At 38.7% G+C, this 24,978-nt stretch overlaps 1 long non-coding RNA gene across 1 annotated transcript in view; it reads left to right on the top strand.

Annotated features, from left to right (window-relative positions):
• The first annotated feature begins 2,168 nt into the window (after positions 1-2,168).
• Positions 2,169-24,978, top strand: part of LOC113613734 (uncharacterized) — a 65,125-nt gene continuing 42,315 nt past the window's right edge. The window contains exon 1 of the long non-coding RNA XR_003430350.1: positions 2,169-2,332. This is a non-coding gene — a long non-coding RNA (uncharacterized LOC113613734). The remainder of the gene's footprint in view (positions 2,333-24,978) is intronic.

Genomic DNA, 24,978 nt, shown 5'->3' with positions numbered 1-24,978 from the left:
ATTTTTAAATTTATTTATTGTGGTGTTCATCATTGTTTGTTTGCTCGTTAGTTCTTCTAGGTCCTTGTTAAACGTTTCTTGTATTTTCTCTATTTTATTTCCAAGATTTTGGATCATCTTTACTATCATTATTTTGAATTCTTTTTCAGGTAAACTCCCTATTTCCTCTTCATTTATTAGGTCTGTTGGGTTTTTACCTTGCTCCTTCATCTGCTGTGTGATTTTCTGTCTTCTCATTTTGCTTAACTTACTGTGTTTGGGGTCTCCTTTTTGCAGGCTGCAGGTTCGTAGCTCCCGTTGTTTTTGGTGTCTGTCCCCAGTGGCTAAGGTTGGTTCAGTGGGTTGTGTAGGCTTCCTGGTGGAGGGGACTAGTGCCTGTGTTCTGGTGGATGAGGCTGGATTGTATCTTTCTGGTGGGCAGGTCCATGTCTGGTGGTGTGTTTTGGGGTGTCTGTGGACTTATTATGATTTTAAGCAGCCTCTCTGCTAATGGATGGTGCTGTGTTCCTGTACTGCTAGTTGTTTGGTATAGGGTGTCCAGTACTGTAGCTTGCTGGTCGTTGAGTGAAGCTGGGTCTTGGCATTGAGATGGAGATCTCTGGGAGATTTTCGCCATTTGATATTACATGGTGCTGGGAGATGTCTTGTGGACCAGTGTCCTGAAGTTGGCTCTCCCACCTCAGAGACACAGCAGTTACTCCTGGCTGCAGTACCAAGAGCCTTTCATCCACAAGGCTCAGAATAAATGGGAGAAAAAATAAGAAAGAAGGTGGGGGAGGGAGGAAGGAAGGAGGGAAGGAAGGAAGAAAGAAAGGAGGATAAAATAAAATAAAGTAAAATAAAGTTATTAAAATAAAAAATAATCATTTAGAAAAAAATTTTTTAAAGTAAAAACTAATAACAAAAATGGATGGACAGAACCCTAGGATAAATGGTGAAAGCAAAACTATACAGACAAAATTGCACACAGAAGCATACACATACACACTCACAAAAAGAAAAAAAGGGGAAAAAATAATATATCTTTGCTCCCAAACTCCACCTCCTCAATTTGGGGTGATTCGTTGTCTATTCAGGTATTCCACAGATGCAGGGTATATCAAGTTGATTGTGGAGCTTTAATCTGCTGCTCCTGAGGCTGCTGGGAGAGATTTCCCTTTCTCCTCTTTGTTCTCACCGCTCCCAGGGCTCAGCTTTGGATTGGGCCCCGCCTCTGCGTGTAGGTCGCGTGAGGGCGTCTGTTCTTCGCTCAGACAGGATGGGGTTAAAGGAGCAGCTAATTCGGGGCCTCTGGCTTACTCAGGCCGGGGGCGGGGGAGGGCGGGGCGAGCCTGCGGCGGCAGAGGCCTGCGTGACGTTGCACCAGCCTGAGGAGCGCCGTGTGTGTTCCCGGGGAAGTTGTCACTGGATGACAGGAGCCTGGCAATGGCGGGCTGCACAGGCTCCCGGGAGGGGTGATGTGGAGAGTGACCCGTGTTTGCTCACAGGCTTCTTGGTGGCGGCAGCAGCAGCCTTAGCGTCTCATGCCCGTCTCTGGGGTCCGCGCTGATAGCCGCGGCTCGCGCCAGTCTCTGGAGCTCCTTTAAAAAGCAGCGCTCTTAATCCCTTCTTCTCGCGCACGAGGAAACAAAGAGGGACGAAAAAGTCTCTTTCCTCTTCGGCAGTTCCAGGCTTTTTCCCAGACTCCCTCCCGGCTAGCTGTGACGCACTAACCCCTTCAGGCTGTGTTCACGCTGCCAACCCCAGTCGTCTCCCTGCTATCCGACCTCCGAAGCCAGAGCTTCAGCTCCCAGCCCCCACCCGCCCCGCGGTGAGCAGACAAGCCTCTCGGGCTGGTGAGTGCTGGTCGGCAGCAATCCTCTGTGCGGGAATCTCCGCTTCGCCCTCCGCACCCCCGTGGCTGCGCTCTCCTCCTTTGCTCCCAAGCTCCCCTCCCCCCTCTGCCACCCGCAGTCTCCGCCAGTGAAGGGTTTTCCTAGTGTGTGGAAACCATTCCTCCTTCACAGCTCACTCCCACTGGTGCAGGTCCCGTCCCTATCCTTTTGTCTCTGTTTATTCTTTTTTCTTTTTCCCTACCCAGGTACGTGGGAGTTTCTTGCCTTTTGGGAGGTCTGAGGTCTTCTGCCAGCATTCAGTGGGTGTTCTATACGAGGAGTTCCACGTGTAGATGTATTCCTGATGTATCTATGCGGAGAAAGGTGATCTCCGCGTCTTACCCCTCCGCCATCTTGAAGCTCCTCCTGGAAGCTTTCTCTTAACTGCACTCCCTGCTTCTGCCCATGGCCCCTGCTGGTCTACATGTGACACAGCAGCCAGAATCCTCCTTGAAATGGTAAGTGCGAGTGCATCACTTCTCTGTTCAAAAATATCCAAGCTCAATATGGATGAAAGCCAAGGTTATAATTATAGTTGCCTGTATAAGACCACACCAGTCCCGTTGCTATTTCCCACCTCCTTGCCATTCTTCAAATCGCGGCTTGGGGGCTTTTGCACTTGCTGCACCGTCTACTTGGCATGCTTTTTCCAGAAATGTCTGTTGAGCTCAGGTCACTTCCACCTCCTTCAGGTCATTATTCAAAATGACGGTCTCAGCAAGGCTTTACTGACCACTCGATTTTAAGTTGCAACCTGCCTACTGAACTTTAATTTTTTTTTTCCATAGCACTTATTACCATCTAACAGACCAACTTTAAAATTTTTTTTTTTTTTTTTTTTTTTTTTTTTTTTTTTGCCTTTCAGATGTCTTCTCCTCTCCAAGAACAACATGAGTTCTTTGAGAGCAGGGTTTTGGGGGTTTTTTTTTTTCTGTTTACTTCTGTCTCTCTGGCACCTAAAACAGTGTCTGGTACCTACTAGGCATTCTATAAATGTCTGTTGAATAAATGACTATGTCTCAATGATGCCAAAATCAAATCTCAGAGACAGAGTTTTGGGTGAAGTAGAAAAGAATAGGTTTATTGCTTTGCCAGGCAAAGGGGGCCACAGCAGGCTCCTGCTCTCGAAAACTATGTGTCCCAACCCAGGAGGGTTTGATGAAGAGTTTTATGGCAGTGGTTCAAGGGTGGGGTTGCTGATAAGGTTAGGGTGTGGGCAGGGCCTTTAATCTCATCTCAGGTAATCTTCTTGATGAGTTTCTCTGGTTCCTTTAACCTGGCCTCAGGTGGTCTTCTCTGGTATGAAGAATGCTGACATCTTCTATTTGCTGCTTTTAATTTTATAAAGGGCTTAAAGACATTGTATTGTGTAACCTTTGAGGCAGAGCTAGGAGCTGCCCCAAGGCTGCACTATTGTTTCTTGGCTATTCCTCCCTTGACTCTGTATCCCTTCCCTTCCCGGATTAACAACTGTTCGAATCTGCACTTTGAAACTCAGGGAAGGTCATGGAGGCTGGAGTTTGTTCCCTACAAGAAACAGGGGACACGGAAAAGCCCCATCCCAGGAGCCCCACAGGGTCCTGCTCAGTTTCATTAACACCATGGGATCTTACTGACCCAATCTGGCATGAAGGAGACTAAGGCATCAGCATTATGGGAACACCAAATATCAGAGCCAAAAAACACATTCAGAATCATCTAATTCTCCAGTTAGGAGCAATGGGGGGACACTAAAGAGAGATTCAGAGATTTTCTCACAGTGGTTTCAAAAATGTAACAGAGCTCTGTGAACTCAAGTGGACTGCACAAACACACCTGGAAAGTAATGTGGGGAGGGCAAGGTGGTAAATTCCTAAACTTAAAAGAACCTCCCAGGCCTGGAATTCTGTGATTCTCAGGCATGTTTCACCTTGAGCTGGGCTCATGTCCTGAGGCCATAAAGTCTTCTCCAGGTGGAGGCTCTGAGCTGTGCTCCAGCAGATCTAGGGCGCAGCACCATCTGTTTCTACATAAGGGACACTGAGCATCTTCTCCTAGGATCAGACTAAAGGTAGGAGAAGGAGAGAATAAATATCCTCTTGTGGCCCAGGTCCTAGGAAATGGGGAAAGTCAGGAACAGAGTGAGTCTTTTGGGAGAGTCATAAGCAAGGCATCTGGGACAGCGAGTTTGCCTCTGTGGCAGACATCACTGCATTTTCTTGTCTCTGCATGAGGGTGAGCAGACCTTTATAGGAGACATAAAGAGCTCTGCAATCCCTGGAAGTGTCTGAAAGATTTGATAACTAATTCCTCCCCATATCTAGGACCTCGCAAATGATCTCAAATTTTCTGTACCGATGTAGTATAATAAAATGATGTTTTTCTTTACAATATATGGTTTTTTACCCAAGGTTTAGAAAATATTAAAACTTTGCCTTTGTTAATGAAGCAGCAGGATCACAACCTTTGCCCAAGAAACTCTATGCAACTCCAACTCTCAATTAAACAATTAAACGTTCTCATTTTTAACAGTCATGGCTATCTAAATTCAAAGACTTTTGCCAATGCAGAGAATACTAATTACATTGCCTCTAGTTCTGAACCGAAACAGAATTAAAATTCTTAAAATTATATTTCATTCCACACTACAGAAATTTCCTTTTGAAGTCGACATAACTAACACATTAAAATCTCCAGTGGAAGACTTCATTGGCTGTAAGATACAACCAGTTGATTTCAGAAGCCTTACAGTGGATGGCATTTTTATTGTTATATTTCTATACACTGGAGAAAAATTGTTCTTAAAACAACTTCAGTGTTCTCAGAATTGCTGATTTAATTACAATGTTTATTGTACCCAAAGGATCCACAAAGATGCAGTGTCTCTCATTTTCTTTTTCTCTTGTCTTTAAACCAACAATAAATTATCTCAAAGGCAACTCTGAACCTTGGATGAAAAAAGATAAAGTATGCACCTGGAACTGAATTTAGCAAGGAGCTGCATATATCAATGGATAATTATTATGAAATTATGCACTATAATAAGCTCTTTGTTATAAATAAATAAATGTTAAAGTATGAAACAAACAAACATTCCAAATGCCTATAAAACTGGCAATAAGCTGAGACTTAGAAGCATTTTGGATCCTTTGCTATCTTATTGTTTGGATGCTATAAAGTTTAAATTGAAGACCCTACCTACCAGGGAAAAAACATAATTCCATCTTTAGTTATAGACTTAATTGCTTTGAAGAGTCATGATCTCTGAATAAGACAATTAATAGAGAGTAGATACAATGTTTAATGGTTTAAGAGAGCTATTCCTTCATGATACACAGTAAATATTCATTGACCGTTTCTAGAATGAGAAATTACGTTATCTTTACTATTATTCTGCAAGACACTATTTTTTGTCAACTCTGACACACTGGCAACTTTCCACACAAGGACAAACTTGTGCATCCAGAAAGTTCAACCTGGAAAATTTTCAGAATGTTACTTTTGCACACATTTCTGGAAGACTAGTAACTCATTTCAGATCTAGAGAATGGACGTGACAGTATTAACAGAGACGAAAGATGACAGCGTGGCTTGGGTTTAAGGTTAACCCAACAGGAGAAGTCCCGAGGCACGGGTCCTAGTAAGGGTGGATATGACCCAAGCTAATGGCATTTGCTGTTGAAAGCTCACCCAGTCCAGAGCTCTGTGTGGCTTTCCAGGGAATAACACCTGGCTCTCCAGCAAAAGGGGAAGGAAAGGGGAGGACTATCTTTTACATCAACAAATCCATCATGGTAAATTTCTCCATACAGAGCACAGAAATAAAAGACATTTCATGTCCCTTTAGCTGAGACTTGAACAAAAGGAAGGGATGACAGCATCCAAGTGAAATGAGTCTAAAACATCTGCTAGAAGTTCCACTACTTGAACCTACATAGTTAAAACCTATGACTGTGACTATCACCAGCAGTCTTACCAAAATAATTGGGCACTTACTTTTACTTCAACCCAAGGTAACAGGAAATGGTTTCTAATTCTTCAGTGCTAGGTTTTTTGGTTGTTGGTTTTTAAAAAAAAAAATCAACCCCAGGAGATAGAAAAAATGCTGAAGACTTCCATGTAAATGATTCCCCGTATGTTTACATTTAACTGCCTTGTTGCATTCATCTAATGACTTTAGTCTGTTTTCCCTTTGCAAGCTCAGCATGGTTATAAATACAATAAAGAACAGCATTTCTTCCACCATCACCATTCCCAAAATAGGCTCAAACCAAACACACTGCAAAGATTACATCCCCCTTAAAGTTTTCTTACTACCCTGACTTTTTAAAAGACTATTTCTACTAATAAAAATTAGTGGCCACAATTTCCTGGATTAGCCACGTTGGAATGAATACCTCTCAAAGCAAATGGTATGTGTCTTCTCTCTTGTCAGTGCTTCGCTGGTTAGGTGCCTATTCCTTGAATGCTTTACCCAGAAACGGCTAATAAGGAGATCTGAAGCCTTGAGATTCCTTGCCAGCTCAGTCACCTGTTCCCTGTCATAATGAGTTGTCCTTTTGGTCTTCAGCTCGTTGCTTCTTGACAGCTTACTCATGTCATGCGAATACATTTTCAGAGTAATTGTAGGCAACTGAACCACATTTAATCTGTGAACATCACGTGTCTTAAACGATACTTATACAGAGAAAGCTAGACTATCTGACTTGTCAACGTTTGAGACATTTAATTAAACCAGTTCCTCACTTTGAAAATTGGTAAATTATGGGAAAGACTGAGCTTCCCAGTAGAAATACATCTTAAGGTGATTAAATAGCCTCAGTTGTAAACAAAAGCTCTAATTTTTAAAAAGAATGCCAGATAATATACATAGAAGGAGTGATAGAACTAATAAATTATCACTTTCTAAACTTTAGTGAAATTACTGATTTAGGCAAGAATTATCAAGTGATATTAAAACAGTAAGGTAAATATATGGAGGGATCAGACATTTGTGTAGTACCAAAGTAACAGCACACAGATTATTTTCTGGCAGCAGGGAGCAAACGTAATAACATAGTGGATGGTCAGGAAGGCATTAACATAATAGTCAGAGCAATGCAAATGATGGGAAACCAGGTATTATATGTCCCCTGACATAATGCAGTATGGAGTACAGCTAGTATATACTGCTACCAAAATATTTACTGTGATCTAATTGGGACTCTCCACAAGGATGCAAGACAAATCCAAAAATATGAAATATTCTACAGAACAAATGACCCTTTCTTTCTGTCAAGTCAGTGTCATGAAACAAAAAAACTCTTCTAAACTGAAAAGATTTAAATGACACAACCCCCAAATGCAATCCGTTATCCTGGATTAGATCCTGCTATGGACAAACCAACTAAAAAGGACATTTTAGGGACAATTTTAAGAAATGTGAATATAGAATAAGTATTAAATAATAATAAATAATTATTGTTAACTTTCTTAGGTATAATAATGCTATTTTGGTTATATGGGCAAACGTTCTCATTTTTTACAAATATATGCTGAAATATTTAGGAGGTAGGATATCACAATGTCTATAATTTTCCTTAAAATATGGCAGTATAGTAAAAATCAGTTGAAAAGAAGAAAACAATGAAACACTTTCTTCAGAATAAGTAAACACAAGTAGCAGATGATATCTTCAAATGAAATAATACTGGCTTAGAACTTACCACCAGAGCTGCCAAGTCTCTTCTACAGTGTTAATATTGCTTTAAAAGAATGATAAATTCTTTTCATAAAGTGGACATTTAGTCTTTTTAAAAATATTTATGTATTTTTATTTATTTTTTTGGCTGCGTCGGGTCTTAGGTGCAGTAATAAAATCCTCATTGCAGCATGCGGGATCTTTTGTTGTGGTGCGTGGGCTCCAGAGCACGTGGGCTCTGTAGATGAGGTGCGTGGGCTCAGTAATTGTGGCGTGCGGGCTTAGTTGCCCCACGACATGTGGGATCTTAGTTCCCCGATCATGGATCGAACCTGCATCCCCTGCATTGGAAGGTGGATTCTTTTTTTGTCTTTTTGTTTTTGCGGTACGCGGGCCTCTCACTGCTGTGGCCTCTCTCGTTGCGGAGCACAGGCTCCGGACGCGCAGGCCCAGCGGCCATGTCTCACGGGCCCAGCTGCTATGCGGCATGTGGGATCTTCCCGGACCGGGGCACGAACCCGTGTCCCCTGCATCGGCAGGCGGACTCCCAACCACTGTGCCACCAGGGAAGCCCGGAAGATGGATTCTTTACCACTGGGCCACTAGGGAAGTCCCTAGTCCTTCTTCTTTACCCACTGTTTTTCAAAAAAAGAACACTCCAGCAGGAAAACATTGTTTCCATTTTATTCCTTCCTGTATTTTAGGATAGTAGTTCTCAAAGGGTAGTCCTCAGAGAAGCAGCATAAGCATCACCTGGGAACTTGTCAGAAATGCAAATTATGAACCCTGACTCTAGGCCTAGAGGATCAGAAACTCTGAGGGTGAGGTTCAGAGAGCTGTGTATGTGAAGCCTTCCAAGTGATGCTGATGCACACAGAGGTTTGACAGCCCTTGTTCTAGAGCTCCTGTTTCTCCCTGTGTAATTCACTTTGTTATTGCTAAGCTGGCCTGTACACTAGAGATAGAATAAAGGAAGACTCAGAATTGTAGAATTGATATGTAGTTTTTATTCTTCTCTGTCAATGCCTTTAGCTGTGACATGAGAAAGTAAGAAAACAATACTTGTTATACTGGATGTTCCATTATGTTTATAACACAATATTTTGCAGCATTATTGAAAGCATTATTTTGGATACGTTCTGGGTAATCATTAGGATACTTTCCAGACTCCAGGAGAGCCCTCTACTGCAGATAAGATAGGGCGCATTTTGTGGCAATACTATAAATTATCCCTGCCCTCAAACACTTCACAAGATTCCAGCCAATGGGAACTTCCAGCATATCTATTTCCAGTGCTCCAATTCTCTAGCCGTCTGTCTTGTCTCCCCACTAAACAGTACATTTGGAAGGCTAGTGACCATGCCTAAATGCTGTAAAAACCCATTGCATCTCGTATATGACTTCTGGGTACTCAGCAAATGTGAGGTGCTATGATGCTGATGCATTCCTATTATCTGTGGGAAACCAGAGCCCCAAGCAATTCCACATCATTTACTAGTGTGCCGAGCTGAAAACCTAAATCAATGTGTCTGACTCTCCATGCAGTGCTTTGGCCCCTGGACTTCCCACCGACTGCAGAGAATGTGGAATATAGAATTATAGTCCAATCCTCATGTCAGGAGTTTAGGGACACATTTAGCTATTTGATGTTCATATAAGAGGCTTCCGAGACTAACTAAAGTCAGATATTATTCATGGTACCAAATGGTGTTATACAAGGTTTGTGTTAAAGCATGACCAGCCTGGTTCCTTATTCTGTTCTTTCAAGAATGAGAATCTTAGGCTCATTAAACCACAGGCACCAGTCCTTACTGCCTGGGAATTTTGTGATACTCTGCACAAACCCTTCTATGAGACCACCTGTGAAACAACATTTACTTTCCTGTGCATATCCTTCTGTTTAATCACAATTCATTGATGGCCAGAGACAGTAGTTAATGAGGACACTCACTATTGAGGGCAGGGACTTCCCTGGTGGTCCAGTGGTTAAGACTTTGCCTTCCAATGCTGGGGGGGTGGGGTGTGGATTCGATCCCTGGTAGGGGAGCTAGGATCCCATATGCCTTGCAGCCAAAAAACCAGAAACATAAAACAGAAGGAATTGTAACAAATTCAATAAAGACTTTAAAAAAAAACAAAAAAAAAAACATTGAGGTCAGATGTCAAGAGGGGCAAAAAGAAAAAGTAGATCAATGAAAATTCAACTCAAGTATGAATCGATGAGAAGGAAATAAGTAGATGAAACTTGAGAGAGAAGGCACCAGGGAAAGGATAGCAAAGGTAATGATGAACTACTACACCTGACAGAATCCACTGTTCAGTTGCCTTATTTTTACTCTTTAATCTTCTGTTCTCCAAACACACAGTTATGTAACCAATTATACTCTATCTGTCCCATACTATAAAACCTTATGAAATCTGTCCCCACCTCCTAAACATCTTCTCTCTATCTGAAATCATAAACTGCCTACAGAGGCAATCACTGTTTATATTTGCATATATGTAAATATGTATACATGTATTACACACACACACACACATACACACATTTATCACAAAGTTTAAAACACAACATTAGATCAGGTAGGTATGGATTTGAATCCCATCTTTGCAATTTACAAGCCCTATGATAGATGATAGGGAGTTACTTAATCCATGTAAACCTCAGCTCCTCCCTCTGTAAATGTGGATAACAATACTTCTATCAGTACTGATCCAAGAGTTCAATTAGATAATGTATGCTTAAAGATTTTCAAAGTTTCTAGTAAAATCAGTACTCAATAAAAGGTAATTATTGTTAATATTAGTATTTTATAATCCTCTCTGTCCATTAAAATTTCTCCACTTGCTTTCCTTGTTTCCCACATTACAAACATTAAGACCTTAATTTACTAATATTAAGCTTTTGTATACCACAAGAGTATAGAGACCATATTCTTGATTATTTTGTACATCTTTATTGCAGGGCATCACTAATTTTAAACTGTAAAAAATACCCCATTATAAATCACATACTTGCCCCTCTTGCCACATCTCTCAGTCACACTTAGCAATTTGACACTATTCTTCAGACAACATGCCTATGAATGAAAAGTTAGAACTGGTTGGGAGATTATTTGTCTGTTATCCACAGTGCAAAATGAATTAGGTGCATGGGTTGGCTGCAAATATAAACCAGAGAACAGTGTGTATGTGTGTGTGTGTGTGTGTGTGTGTGTGTGAGTGTGAGAGAGAGAGAGAGAGAGAGAGAGAGAGGGAGGGTAACAGAGAGAGAGAGACAAAGAAAGAGAAATGAGAGGGAAGGGCAGACAGACAGATTAAGAAAAAGAATCAATATCATAAATACCTTATACTTTGATAGTTTCAGCTAATATGTCATTAGTAGAATGAGTAAATATAAATTGTATTTACTTCATTTCTACAATAATGCTTGAAATAATTTTTCCATATATGTTTCTTCAAAGTGTTTCAAAAGTGACAGCAAAGGAAAGGGAAGGGAAGAGAAGGGAAGGGGAGGGGAGGAGAGGAGAGGAAAAGAGGGGAGGGGAGAGGAGGGGAGAGGAAGGAAGAATGAGTATTTCAATGTTCCTGGCCTTTCTTTCCTCCCCTTCTCCAAGAGGATCTTCTTTTTGCCTGCATGGTTTCTCACCTTCTTCTGTCCTCTGAGGACTGGAGATTATCCATGGTGATGCATACTCTCTGGAAGGGGTATGGAGAGACAGGAGGGTAGAGGCTATAAAATGGGGAGAAGAGGAGACTTAAAGGGCCAGGGAGAAGGTTGGGAGGGGAGTTTTTATCCAGAGCAAGGAAGAGACAGTCCTGTTGATTTTAGGGAGAGAGAGGAATAGAAACATCTATAAAAGGTTAAGGAAGTGGAGATAAGAAATGATTCTTCAAGAAATATCAGTAAACATCACATGTCTTCCTCACAGTATTTTGAGAAACTCAAGTTTTTTTTTTAATTGTTCTATTTTCAAAACTCCCTATTGTTGCAATGTGTTTCTTTGATCAAATACCCCTTTAAAACCAGGCTTCAGTGTGGTTGCACAATTTTAATAACTTCCTTTACTTTCACTTGACTGATCTGTAACTCCCCCCAATTCGATATTTCTGTTCACTGAATTTCCTAAAATGTGTTCTCTGTATTTGTCCTCACTCCACCATCCAACAAGTGAATGAACAATTCTCTTTTGTTGTTGTCTTGAAATCTAGGATGTCATCAGATAATTTGTAATCAGCTTCTCACTAAATTGAACAAGTTTAATATCTGCATGTGTGCTCATGCTCATGCATTCATGCTTGTGAGTGTGTGTCCATGGATGGGATAGTAAATTGGCACATAGCCACAGGAGGCCCCAGTCGAATGTGAAGAACTATTAAGGATCATTCACAATCAAGAGAAGTCTCAGCACTTTTCAAAGTAACACATTTGCAAACATGATTACTTGATTAATACAACAAATAAGAACAATGAGACAAGTAAAAGGTAGGTTGTGTAGTCCTGGGATTTCGTGAACCTAGCCTTGACAAAAGGAAGAAAAAGGCAGCAGAATCACTGAACAGTTTCCCATTAAATGGACTTTGTTATATAGATTTAGTTTGGCCACTAGTACATGCGTCTCAAAAATAACCACTCATCCTGGAAGAACGTGTGTGTGTGTCTGGGGGAGTGTAGAATCAACGTATTACAGGAAAACATATTGATTAAAAGCACTGGGCTTGAATCCTGGCCCTATTATGTAGTCAAATTATATAACATTATTAAATATATTAAGAACATTAATTTCAGATGGTTGTCATGAAGATTAAATGTAATATTTGTAAAAACCTTGACATGTTAACTGCACATAGAAAAGAAAAAAGTATCAACCACTAGCACTTGTATAGCACTGACTATGTGTCGAACGCTGGTGAGCTTGTATACATTAACATATTAAATCCTCACAACAAACTTACAAAGTGGATACCATTATTACCACTGTTTAACAGGAGGGAACTGAAGCATAAAGAGGTTAAGTAACTCTTCCAAAGCTATATTGTTACAATATGTTCGAGTTAGAGTTAAAACCCAGATTCACTGGTTCTAAAATCTGTGTACTAGATTGTCTTCTTAATAATAATAACATTATCATTAAAGTGTGAAAGAAAAAGGTATGTGCTAACATGGAAGCCAGTTTCCTGAACTCTGCAGCTATATACATACATATATGCTGAAGAACTGGATCTTGCACCAAATTGCCTTAGAAACAGTCTGGTCTATTTTTCTTTATGATGGCCCCATAAACTACTAGTGTAGGGTGCTGAAGTCTTATCGCACGCAGACAAAACTGTCTCATTTTTAGGTTGTAGTTAATAGTCCTTGAGCCGATGACACCCAGACTATTTTATTTTTCCTTAAATTAAAAAAAGTTTTATTGAGGTATAGTTGATTTACAATATTATATTAGTTTCAAGTGTACAACATAGTGATTCTAAATCAGACTATCTTTTTAAAAAAGTGTCAGAGAGTAGAGTTGCTAGATTTCACAAATAAAAATATAATATTTGGGACATACTTATACTAAAAAATATTCATTATTTATCTGAAATTCAAATTTAGCTGGGTGTTCTGTATTTTATCTAACAACCCTGGAGTCAAAATACATGTAATTTAAGCTTTAGAGATTGGTATATATGGCATTTATGAATTCTACCAGTTATTAAAAGTTTGAGAAAAAAGTCTAGAAGTCTGTTCTAAAAAAATAAGCTTGGGGCTTCCCTGGTGGCATAGTGGTTGAGAGGCCGCCTGCCGATGCAGGGGACACGGCTTCGTGCCCGGGTCCGAGAGGATCCCACATGCCGCGGAGCGGCTGGGCCCGTGAGCCATGGCCGCTGAGCCTGCGCGTCCGGACCCTGTGCTCTGCAACGGGAGAGGCCACAACAGTGAGAGGCCCGCGTACCGCCAAAAAATAAAAAAATAAAAATAAAAAAAGCTTACATCTTATGTCTCTTGATAGAGGTCACCCTGTACTTATTTTTAAAATAGACATCAGAAATCATGAACAAAATTAATATGATAAATAAAGCTTTACACTTAATGCTTCTTCAAAAAAGAGCTCAATGCACTAGATTAAAAGATAGATTTTAAAACTCCTATCCACGAACTTCATCCTCAACCTGACTAGGTCTTTCTGGACATTAAGTTAAATCCTCTTAATGCCATGAGAGCCAATTTATCATCTTGAGATAGTCAAAATAAAACTTTACATACATAGAAATATCCCCGTAAAGCAGTACTATAGACCATGTAGCAATATAAATCACCAAGAAAGGAAACAGATTTATCCTTGGAAGGAAAAAGGGAGGAAAGAGAGGATAGCAGGATGGAAAATCTCAACTTGGTCAATAAAAACAGAACTTCCTTGACTGTCATATTTTCCACTGAAACTGAAATAAGAACTAGGCAGGTTGTCAACCTATGCATCTCAAACACTGTTTTCTGAGTTTGTGATACAGAGCAGGTTATGTAGGTCCATTTTTCACCGGTAAAGATCTGTCATTCAGCCAGAGCAACTCCCAGCCAAAACTTCCATTAATGTATGCCTGTCCTTTCACTGGAGACATCATCTTTTTCAAAACACAAGGGAGCCACATTTTGGACTTTGTGTCAGGCAGCTGTTCTGTAAAGAGAGGGTCTCCCACTGATAAATAACACAAAGACTTTGCCTTGCCCTTGCAGGTGCTTATGTCTGGGCAGGAAGAAATTTCTGATCTTTAATGTGTGTAATAATGGGCTTAATGTTTATCTGGTGAGGCACCACAAAGTTTTGCACGTTGACCATAAAAGGAAAGAACCATGTCTTCTCAACTCAATTAGTTTTGCATTCTCACCATTATTAATGACACTCATAATATATAGCTTATTCTGGAATTGTTTCCAGGGCTTTTTTCCTTTTTAGAATTTTAGTGGAACATGTCTGACAGCATAACCAAGCATAAATCATGATAACCATTTTGTGCAATGATATTGCAATATGGGTACCCAAATATTTATGGTGCTGTACTGGAAAAACTCACATTTATTCAAGTTTATCCAAGTAATTAACATGGAAAAAAAATCAAGTTCAATTCCACAAAGGCTGTTTACAAACTTTTTTCTTCCTCTTTTCTCATAATGCTATTATCTTAAACATGTTAATTATAGTTACTCTTTCTGTCTTTTGTATTATTACTCTCATGCATTTTAATTGTACATAATTTTTAAATACATTTTGAACAAAAAATATTCAATTCATCCATCTGTTCATCCTCTCCTGTGTTCTCTCCTCTCCTCTCCTGTGTTATACCTCCCATTTCCATGTTTCCATCTGAGATCATTGTCTTTCTGCATAAAGAACTGCTGTTAACATTTCTCTTAAGACATGCCTACTGATGACTAATTTTCTCAGGTCATGTTTCCTAAAAAATATTTTTAAGGATATTTTCCCTGGGATAGAATTCTAGGTTGAAAGTTTTGTTTGTTTGGTTTTTCTTTCAATGCTTTAAAGTTGTCACTCCATTATCTCCTCTTTCTGTTGTTATTGTTGCTTCTTTGAAGATCCGATGTCTTTTACTCAGCCTGCTTTTCTTCTTCTCTTTGGCTTTAAGCAATTTTATTACTGTGTGTCTAGTTAATTTTTTTTATCTGTTTGGGGTTCACAAACACTGACTCTTTGAGTTGATGTTTTTCTTCAATTTTGGAAAAATTATTTGTCATTATCTCTTTTAATATTGCTTCTGTCTCTTTCTCTCTTCTTTTGATACTCCAAATATACATGTATTTTAGAACTTTCCACTGTGGTCCACATGGATCTAAGGCTCATTTATAATGTACTTTAGGTTGTGTGTGTGTGTGTGTGTGTGTGTGTGTGTGTGTGTGTTTAAGTTTATGACATTTCTTATAACCTGTCCTCTTAGTTCCTAATAACCTGTCTTTTAGTTCCTTAATCTTGTCTTCTGCCCTTTAAATCTGCTACCAAATACACCTACTGTGTTCTCTCCCCCGAAAGTCTTAAACTCTAATCATTGTCTCCTTGGCAGTAGAGACTAACACAAATTCTGCTCTATTTTCTAGCGTTTTTTTGCTTGCGCTTTTAGACTGTATCCCTATTTAGCTTCAAAATTTGGTAAATAACTTGAGAGTGAAGCAGCCCTGTGTTTGAAGCTCCTTTAATCTCCAATTTTATCACACTGTTTTCAGGTCTTCCAGAAGCTCTGCTGGTTTTTCTGCCATCAATTTTCTGTTTGATACATAACCAGTGTATTCATCTTCTTGCCTACACCAAGAATTAACACATGTACCCAGCTGCAGAATATCCCTTCTCCGGATTATTAACTCTTCCAGATCTTGCTGTTGTTTCAGCAGTTCTCAGATGCCTTTAATAGATTATTTTTGCCTTTCATTTGTTTATTCTGTTCTTGGTTGGCCACAGTCACTTCATTCTACCTAGAAGCTTTTAATTTTATTTGTTTAGCTATTAAACAACAGTTTTTGTTCCCCACTTTCACTGAGAGAATAATTTTCATTCAACATTCTTGAAAAAAAAAAGAAGTATGCCTTCAGTTTATTTCTAAGCACTAGGGGATCAAAATCGTATTTCTGTTTAGAAAGTTTTATTTTTCATGGATGTATTTTCTCAATAACAAATTCTATTTCTAATTGTGAATAGACCAAATGAATTAGAAATATCTGAGAATTTTAACTTTGCTGTCAAAAATTTACTTGTTTTTACACAGGAACCTGTTTTTGTTTAATATGGCTAAAAACTGACTTAGGAGATGCATTTTTGAGACTATTATATTCAAGAATCTAGTCAATGAGACCATGACGAGATGTGACTAATTTATAACGAAAGCATAGCAATCAAAACAAATTCAGCATAAACAATAACAGATTTACTATCACTCAAGATGGAATTGAGACAAAATGAGCAAACTTCTAGTAATTCTTGTTTCTGAATCAGCAGTGTGAGCTATTCCTCTTAGAACAGGCAAAAGAAATAGAATGATTCTAGGCCACCCAGAAATTTCTAGGTTAATGGATCACTGCTACAAACATTATTTTCTATCCTGGAAAGGGTAAGAGCTTGTTACCTTTGAGCCTCATGACCAGTGGAATTATATCATACCTTGTTCCAAAAAAGATTCAAAATGACTTACAGAAATAGAAACTAAAAGCGCATTTTAAAAGAGTAGAAGGTATCAGGTCAAAGAAAAAATAAAAAGAAGACAGATGAAGTTAGGTAAAAGTAATGCATGCTATACGGGTCAAAGCAAGGAAGCCATGCAGTTTATTAATAATCATGCTTCATTCCAACAAATAACATTCAGATTTTATTCATCCTTTTCTCTTCATCCTTTAAGGTAGTGTTGAACCAATCAATGGAAGTAGGTTTAATGCTTATGGTTCATTTCCTACAGCTTGAAAAAAGAAATTTCTAAATAGATTGGGAGGTGGTCTTTAAGATTACCTCCAACTTTGTGATTCTATAATGCAGGCCAACTCTGAAGACAAGTGTAATTAACACCTACCTATGAGATGTGCTATGAAGAAGGACTTTCTGTTCCAAATAGCTTTCTTATTCTCTAAAATTTCCTGCTCAAGACATGGACTACATTAGATGTGCAAACCATCTAATATTTAGTGGTTCACAAAGCCTAAATTGGGAAATAGGGGATTAAGAGAATTAAGATCCCTGCTAAATAAATATCTGTGATTTAGAAAGATAATGCTCATTACCAATTTAGCACTCATTGATTAATTTTTTTTTTCATTGATTAATCTTAACTCACACCATCAGAAGGCTCTATGAGATGTTTCCTGACTCTACCCTACCAATTTCAATTGCTTCCATGAACCACAGACAAGCCCAGGGCAATGAGTCTTAAGTACCCAGTCATCACTTCCAACCAGTTGAGTCATCTTAATAATCTGATTAAACATTGCAATATGAACCAATATTCTGATGAAGCTATTAAAAATGTTTAGCATGCAGTCACATATGACTCTCCACCAAACTTAGTAATAGGTTCATTATACCCTGACTCTTCAGATTCATGTGGTATATATTTTTTTTTTTTATTTATTTATTTTTGGCTGTGTTGGGTCTTCGTTGCTGCGCATGGGCTTTCTCTAGTTGTGGCAAGCGGGCTATTCTTCGTTGCGGTGTGCAGGCTTCTCATTGCGGTGGCTTCTCTTGTTGCAGAGCACAGGCTCTAGGTGCACGGGCTTCAGTGGTTGTGACACATGGGCTCCATAGTTGTGGCTTGTGGGCTCTAGAGCGCAGGTTTAGTAACTGTGGCACATGGGCTTAGTTGCTCCACAGCATGTGGGATCTTTCCAGACCAGGAATGGAACCCATTGTCCCCTGCACTGGCAGGCAGATTCTTAACCACTGCACCACCAGGGAATTCCCCATGTGGTATACTGTATTCAATTCTGGGCATCCTGTTTTAAAGGGGTTATGATAAACTAAAGTGTAAACTGAGAAATGTGATGAGGAGAGCAAATGAACAGAAAATTGTGTCTAAAGATATTGAAAAATTTGGGAATGACAAAGATAAAAATATTTGTGAAAACAGTTGCTGTCACCAATAAGTTAAAGGATATCTTTTGGAAGACAAAATTTATTTCTTCTCTGCTCTTCCACAGGCAAATGAAAGAATAAAGTTGAATAAGTAAAAATAAAAGAAACATCCATTTCATATCCATTTAAAAACATTTTTTTAACATCTTAGAAGAAACTTGTAACAACAGAATGGGTTGTTTTATGAAGCTATGCCCTTTTTGTCATTGAAAGTATTCAAGCAGAGTTTGAATTATCCATTCCATGATTCATTCATTTAATAAATACTCATGGAGGGCTTATTATGTTCAAGGCCCTGTGCTGAGACTATGGGAGAGGTAAAGATGAATCAGACTGAGTTTTTCCCAGATAGTAGAACTAAGACTTGAATTGAATAATTGAAAAACAAGGTAAGAAAGGAAAAGTGCAATAGGAGATGTATTATTAATGTTGTATAGGAATGCAAAGGAGGGAGGATGTTGGAAGAGTGTTGTCTCCTCTACCATCCATTCCCCACAGAGCAGCAGGAAGTCAGTTTATATGACACTTCTGATCAAAACTCTTCTACAGTTTTTCATGGCACATCGAGAGTCCTTACATTGGCTTTTAAGTTCTGCTTATGTCCCCAGCATCATAACCAATAAAAATAGAATATTTCTATCAGAATGAAAGTAGTTACCATTTATAAAGCACCGACCATGTGCCTGGAACTCTCCTGGATGTATTGAGATCATTAGCCCCTCCTTGTATGGCAAATGCTGGGTAATGTCCTCATTTTAGAGATGAGGAAATTAGGACTCAGAAGCTACCAGCAATTCACACTGCTAGTAGATAAAAGAGCTAAAACTGAAAGGCGAGAAAATTCAGTATGATTTCTATTTTAAATGTTTTGTTAAAGGGTGGCTAGACTCTTTAAAAAGTGGGAAGAAAAAAAGACTTGTGAGAAAATAAACTCCACCCTCATAGCCCTTCCACACAGAAGGACGGCGCTGAGCAGATAGCATCCCTGGCAAAGAGGTGAGCCCTGGTCAGAAAGAGACTCTTTCTCCTCTATGAGCCTCCCCTAAAACATAAAGATGTGTGAGTGCAGAATTGAGATTATTCATGAAGGAAAGCGGAGGTGGAAAGGAATCTACCGAAAGACATCGGCTTAAAGGTCCCGAATACATGTAACCTGAATCCAATTGAGTCACAATACCATGTTTCTGCCAACGTCACTGGGACCCAGTACCAATACACAACACAAGCTGAATTCTCTTTGAGGGATTTATTTTTTTTCTATTTCAAAAAAAAAAAAAAAAGATTAATCAAGATATACAAGCCACAGCCTATCAGGAAGGGAAGAGAGCAAAATGTTAGATATCCTTGGAGAAAATACATTAAATAGACAAAACTTCCCTCAGATACAAAATACACCAAAAAATCTTTTAAAACAATGATGATAATATTTAGTCAAAGTAAAATATGGCCACAAATGATCATTTATGGTAGATTTACTTCTGCAAAGAATATTTTTATCATTTTATAACCTATTTAATAGTGGATCATAAAAATCTTAAGGATCTTAAAAATCTTGGTTCTTTTCCATGTTATTCCATAGCATAACTTTTTATTTCTTCCTCAGTGAGTTGGGGCTTTTTCCTGTATATTTTTCTGGGATCTTCTCCTGAACCCACCCTCCCACATATGCTAATTTAGGTTGTGTCTTATGTTTTCTAAACATCAAATTAATCCTGAAAATTTTATTTCTGGAAATGGTAAGGATAGAGCCCCAAGAGTACTGTCAGAGATGGGGCTGGCTTTCACCAGCCCACATACCACCAGAAAAGGATTCCCATGTAAAGAGGATCCTAATGTGCTAGTTGGGAGTGCCTGTTGAGTCTCCCTCTAACTTTCTACCATTTTTACAATTTTATCAGAGCATCATATCATCATATTTGTGCCTTACTTTGTATTGCTTTGTCTCCCAAATAAATTAAAATGTGTGGCTTAGCATAAAGAACACTGTTTTAAGGGAGAGAGACGTGAATTTTAGTCTCAGTGCCTTAAGAATGTTTCTGATGAGACCCCTCCAGTTGCCTCAGGGATTCTAAACTTTTTTTCCTCAACCTTTACTTGAAAGACAATTTGAGATACAATCCTCAAACTGTTCTTTGGACACAGGCAGGATATAAATTATAAATGAATTCAAAATAAATAACTGATGAAAAATAAACTGTACTCAGAAAAAAATATAAAAGGGGATTCTAGAGCAATAACTTAGACTTTGCTGATTGGTAAGGAAAACTGAAAAAGCAATGGACTATTCTATTTTGTATGTAATCTTTAATTCTATGCAGGAAAAAAACTAAAAATAAAAAAGCCCTAACATAAATATTCTGGGTCAGCTTGGAAGGACCACACTTCAGTAGATAGAATTATGTCAGACTATTGTAGATTGATTAGCTAACTCTTTAGAACAATCCAGTCCCCTTTACCTTGGAGTTTCTCACACTTGCCTGATCATAACAATTACTTTAGCTTCTTTGGGGATTCTGCTTTGGTGGATCGGGGCTGAGACGCAGAGATCTATATTTTTAAGAGGCCGTCCTGGGAAATATTTAGGATCAGGCTGGTTTGAGCAAACCTGCTTTACAGTGCAAGAACCAGTGATCTTCCAATGGTAATTTGATTCCTGAGATTCTTTGTAACTAAAAAAAAATTCTCTTCAGCTGTCACAAGAATTCTGGTCTGTTTGATAATATTTCAGTGGGAAAAAAAATCTTGGTAAATCATTTTTAGCTTCATTTGTGTAAATGAGCACCACCACCCACCCATTTCACCTCCCTCTAGCTAAGTGCCCTGTGTAAACCGAGAAAACTGTTCCTGAAACTACAACCACGTCAGACTAGAAGTGACCCTACCAAGAAAATCACTTTTTGGGTTTGATCTGAAATAGTTTACTGACTTCTACCTTTGCATTTAAATAGCTCAGTTTTTTTAAATATAAAAACTGAACAGCAGTTAAGGAGTACTTTAATGTAAACGCATTTTCCATGTGCAGTCTCCCTAGACCAGAAGGATGAAAAGGTGGATGGCGTGGGAAGTCTCCCTGAGGTCACTTCCCAAAACTCAGCAAGAGAGCTTCACCCTCTTCTGCATCATTCTGCACCCTCGCATCTACTTTCCCACAAAAGATTCTTTTGCTGTTCGTCAGCTTTCTATTCTTTCTAAGCTTCCTCTACCTATTTACAAAGCTCCTTTTCAGGGAGTTTTAGCCATTTGTCCTCCAAACATGTTGTCCCTTTACAATGTTGCTCTGTTCCTCTCTGACACTGCCCCTACCCTATGTTCTGCCATGTTAAAGTGACTCCTAACAAGTATTGTAAGGAGTAGATAAGCACCAAATACTATCAGAGGGAGTATTATCATACTTTGTATTTGAAATCATAAAATCTTATCTTTGCTTTCTCACAAGAGCACCATTATCTCCATTTTCCACATGGGGAAACATACTCAGAAAGATCAAGTGACTGGCCTCCTTCAAATCAGTAGCAAGCCTGGAACTGGTACTTACTTCTTGTGTTCTCTAGTTAGCCCATGTGCCTGTCATTAAAATATCATTTCATTCAAGAATTATTTACTCTTTCTTCCAGGTCGTTAATAAAGACATTAAACAAAACCAGACCTCACACTGACCCTATAGTCAACACATTGCCCTGAGTCATTAGGACTTGTCCTCCAGCCAGTTCTCAGTCCACGTGACAGAGCACTTTGCAAAGCCAATGCTAATTAGGTTGGCAAACAAGATTTATTGAGATACTGTATCAAATGCATTACAAAAATATATGTGTGTTAAGGTACATTCATTGTGCTCACTAAGTTTTTAATTCTATTGAAAACACTATCAAGACGTCTGGCCCTATTTGTTTTTATAAATCTGTTCTTTTACAGCAGAGCTCTTCTAGCTCTTTTGATTCCATTATCCTCTCTCTCAGTGTTTCAGTCTTAACAGTGGTTCTGTTATTTTTTAAAAGGATTGATTTCACAATGGGAATTCGAGTACAGATTCCTTATTCCAAGGTGATTATTAATAAAATTAACAATAATTAACCCCATAAAAGAGAATCTTGGGCATCTTAGTAAGTGTCTTGGGACCAGAATGCGGATTTCTGATTTCCAGATCTCCTCCCTAGCACTAAACAGCGTGGTTTCAGGGCCAAAACTGACTGAGAAAGAGCTCAGAGAACTCTTGGAACTGTGTCCTCCAAATGGAGCAGCTCCCATTCACGTCTGATATTTAGACTTGTTTTTCTATGGTTTCCATTCCATTATGTTTAATTTTTTGTCCTAGAATTCCTTTTACTTAACTACTACATACAAATCTTTGTTGATACACTGTAAACTTTACCTACACATTTTTTACGTGTTTAAGCCATTTATTTTATAGAATTCTTCTGTCTTTTAGTGAAAATTTGAAATGTCATAAAAGGCAAGGAAATTCCATTTAAACCAAAGTCAAAGTGGTCTCCTGATGACTGCCCTAAAGCATATTTTATATGAATGGAAATTGGGTCAGCTAGGAATTAAATTAACAACCACCATATTTCCATAACCACAATTGCATAACCTTATGTCCAAGATATTCGCAGCTGAGGACTTTACCACTGACTTGCCAAAATTGCTATGCACATACAGTTTTTGGCCTGCTTTAGAAAAGGTCCCTTCTGGGCGAGCTTTTTATTTTTATTATTGGTCTGAGCCATTTCACCAGGACGATACGCTGTACATATGTTCTAAGTAACACGAGTTTTAAAATTGCAATAGCCATCAACTAAATGGTCATGCTGGAAAACAGTAGGTAATATAAAATTGGGGTATCACGTATAAAGCTCTCTGCTAATCAGTGGAACTCCTCATTGGAGTGAGAGCAATGACATATCTAGCATTTTGATTTTTTAATTAGAAGTATAATAAATGATATTATAAAGTGTTTGAAATCTGCATGGAAGAGAAACAAACTACACTTCAGCATTAAGTAAGGAGACCTTATACATAAAGGGATCCCACAACTTTAACTATATATTCAGAAACATATACATAGGAATCATTTTATATGTGAAATTCTATGAACTCATTTCTTTATATTGCAAGCATAGCAGCAATTATGAATGCATGTTCAGTAGTATCAATTAATATTAAATTATATTTACATGCAAGAAAAATGCATGATTCAGATTTGAAGAGTTGCTTGGGGGGTCCTGTTCTGATGAGTTTGCCTTTATGCCTCAAGGACATTCTACACAGGCAAGTTTACAGTTGTCCTAGACTGAAAAAGACCAGGGTGCTTTATTATTAACAACAAACGTGTGTGTTCCTTTTAGGATATCAGCTGCTACAGGAACAAAGTTGCAAACTGTTTTCTGGGGTTACTCCTATGTGGCAATAAAATAGCTTTCTCTAAACTGATTCTTATGAGTTTGTATTATGCCATCATTTTTATTGTGTTGAAATATACAAATTAAAAATTCACATAACTATTTTAAATGCAAACATAGTAATTTCATAGATATTGATAATATCAAGACTTGATTTGGAATATAATTTACATACTTAAGTAACATGGTTTCACATTGATTAATTTTTGTTTACAAGTTTCATAAGGGTACAATATGGAAAGTGACTACATTTCATGTGTTATGAGTAGAACTATCTTATGAAAAAGTAAGTCCTAATATTTTTGAGCATTTCTTAGGTTTTGCTCAGTGCTAAGTACATTACATACATATCTTGTATCATTTCATCCCCACAACAAATCTCTGAAGCGCTCTATTATTATCCCGGTTTCACAGATGAGGACTGTGAGGCACAGAGATATTAATTTGTCCAAAGTACCAGCCAGAAAGCAGGATCTTAATACAAGCAGTCCTATGCAGAACTCCTCCCTGAAATTCATGCTACCAGAAGATAATGTAGGTCAGTAGGTTAGTGGTTCTCAGACTTGGGCAAGGGTCAGCGTTACTAGGAGGGCTCATTAAAACACAGATTGCTGGGCCTCACCATTGGAGTTTCTGAGACAATAAGTCTGGTCTGAGACCTGAGAATTTGCATTTCTAACAATTTCCCAGGTAATGTGATGCTGCTGGCCTGAGGCCCACACTTTTAGAACCACAGATGTGATTCTGGAAGTCAGGAAAATTGAGATATATATGGTGGAGATTACAGGAACTAGAGATGCTACCGTGTGACTGAAGAGAGAAAAGGGGGGCAATGGGACACTAAGAGAGCAAAGCAAAATGTTCAGGTAGAGGGAGTCTGGGGAAGAGGAAAGCCAGCTTGGGGTTTGTGCCAACTTGCAAGTCTGCGGTCAGGAGGAGAGGGCAGGTAGAAAATCCTACTAGGAAATAGAGGCCAAACCCAAGGAGGAAACTTTAAAAAGGAACATTGAAAGAACCACAGTAATGTCTGCTTAAAATCTCAACCCTGGGAAAATATTTGACTTTCCTAAAGTATAATGATAGAGCAAACAGCAGAAAATAGTGGCAAAGGCATCAATCTAAGAGGCAGGAAGTGACACTCAGCCCTAAGCTGCTGGATCCTGTGGCCGTCACTTGCCCTCTCTGAGCTCAGTCTTCTGGATCTTCATCTTGTTTCTTCTGGTTCATCTCTAAAGCCCATTCTTGCTTTAATGGTCTAAGTTTAAATTGAGAGGGGTAGTGGGTTATGACTTTCCAATATATTTGCTTTACAAATCTACTTCTCTCTTTCATCTATGTTGCTTATAAATTGATCATCCCATTGCCCAGTCTGAGTTAGAACAGAGATCTGTGAACTTATTAATGATTTCTTACTCAAAGAGGTGATGTTTACATTTGTCTCTGGT

The sequence above is a fragment of the Aethalodelphis obliquidens genome, unplaced genomic scaffold, assembly GCF_003676395.1.
Source record: "Aethalodelphis obliquidens isolate GAN/ISIS:26980383/991018 unplaced genomic scaffold, ASM367639v1 scaffold4, whole genome shotgun sequence".
Lineage (NCBI taxonomy): Eukaryota > Metazoa > Chordata > Mammalia > Artiodactyla > Delphinidae > Aethalodelphis > Aethalodelphis obliquidens.
The sequence above is the reverse complement of the archived record's forward strand: the minus strand, read 5'-3'. Positions and strand labels throughout refer to the sequence as shown.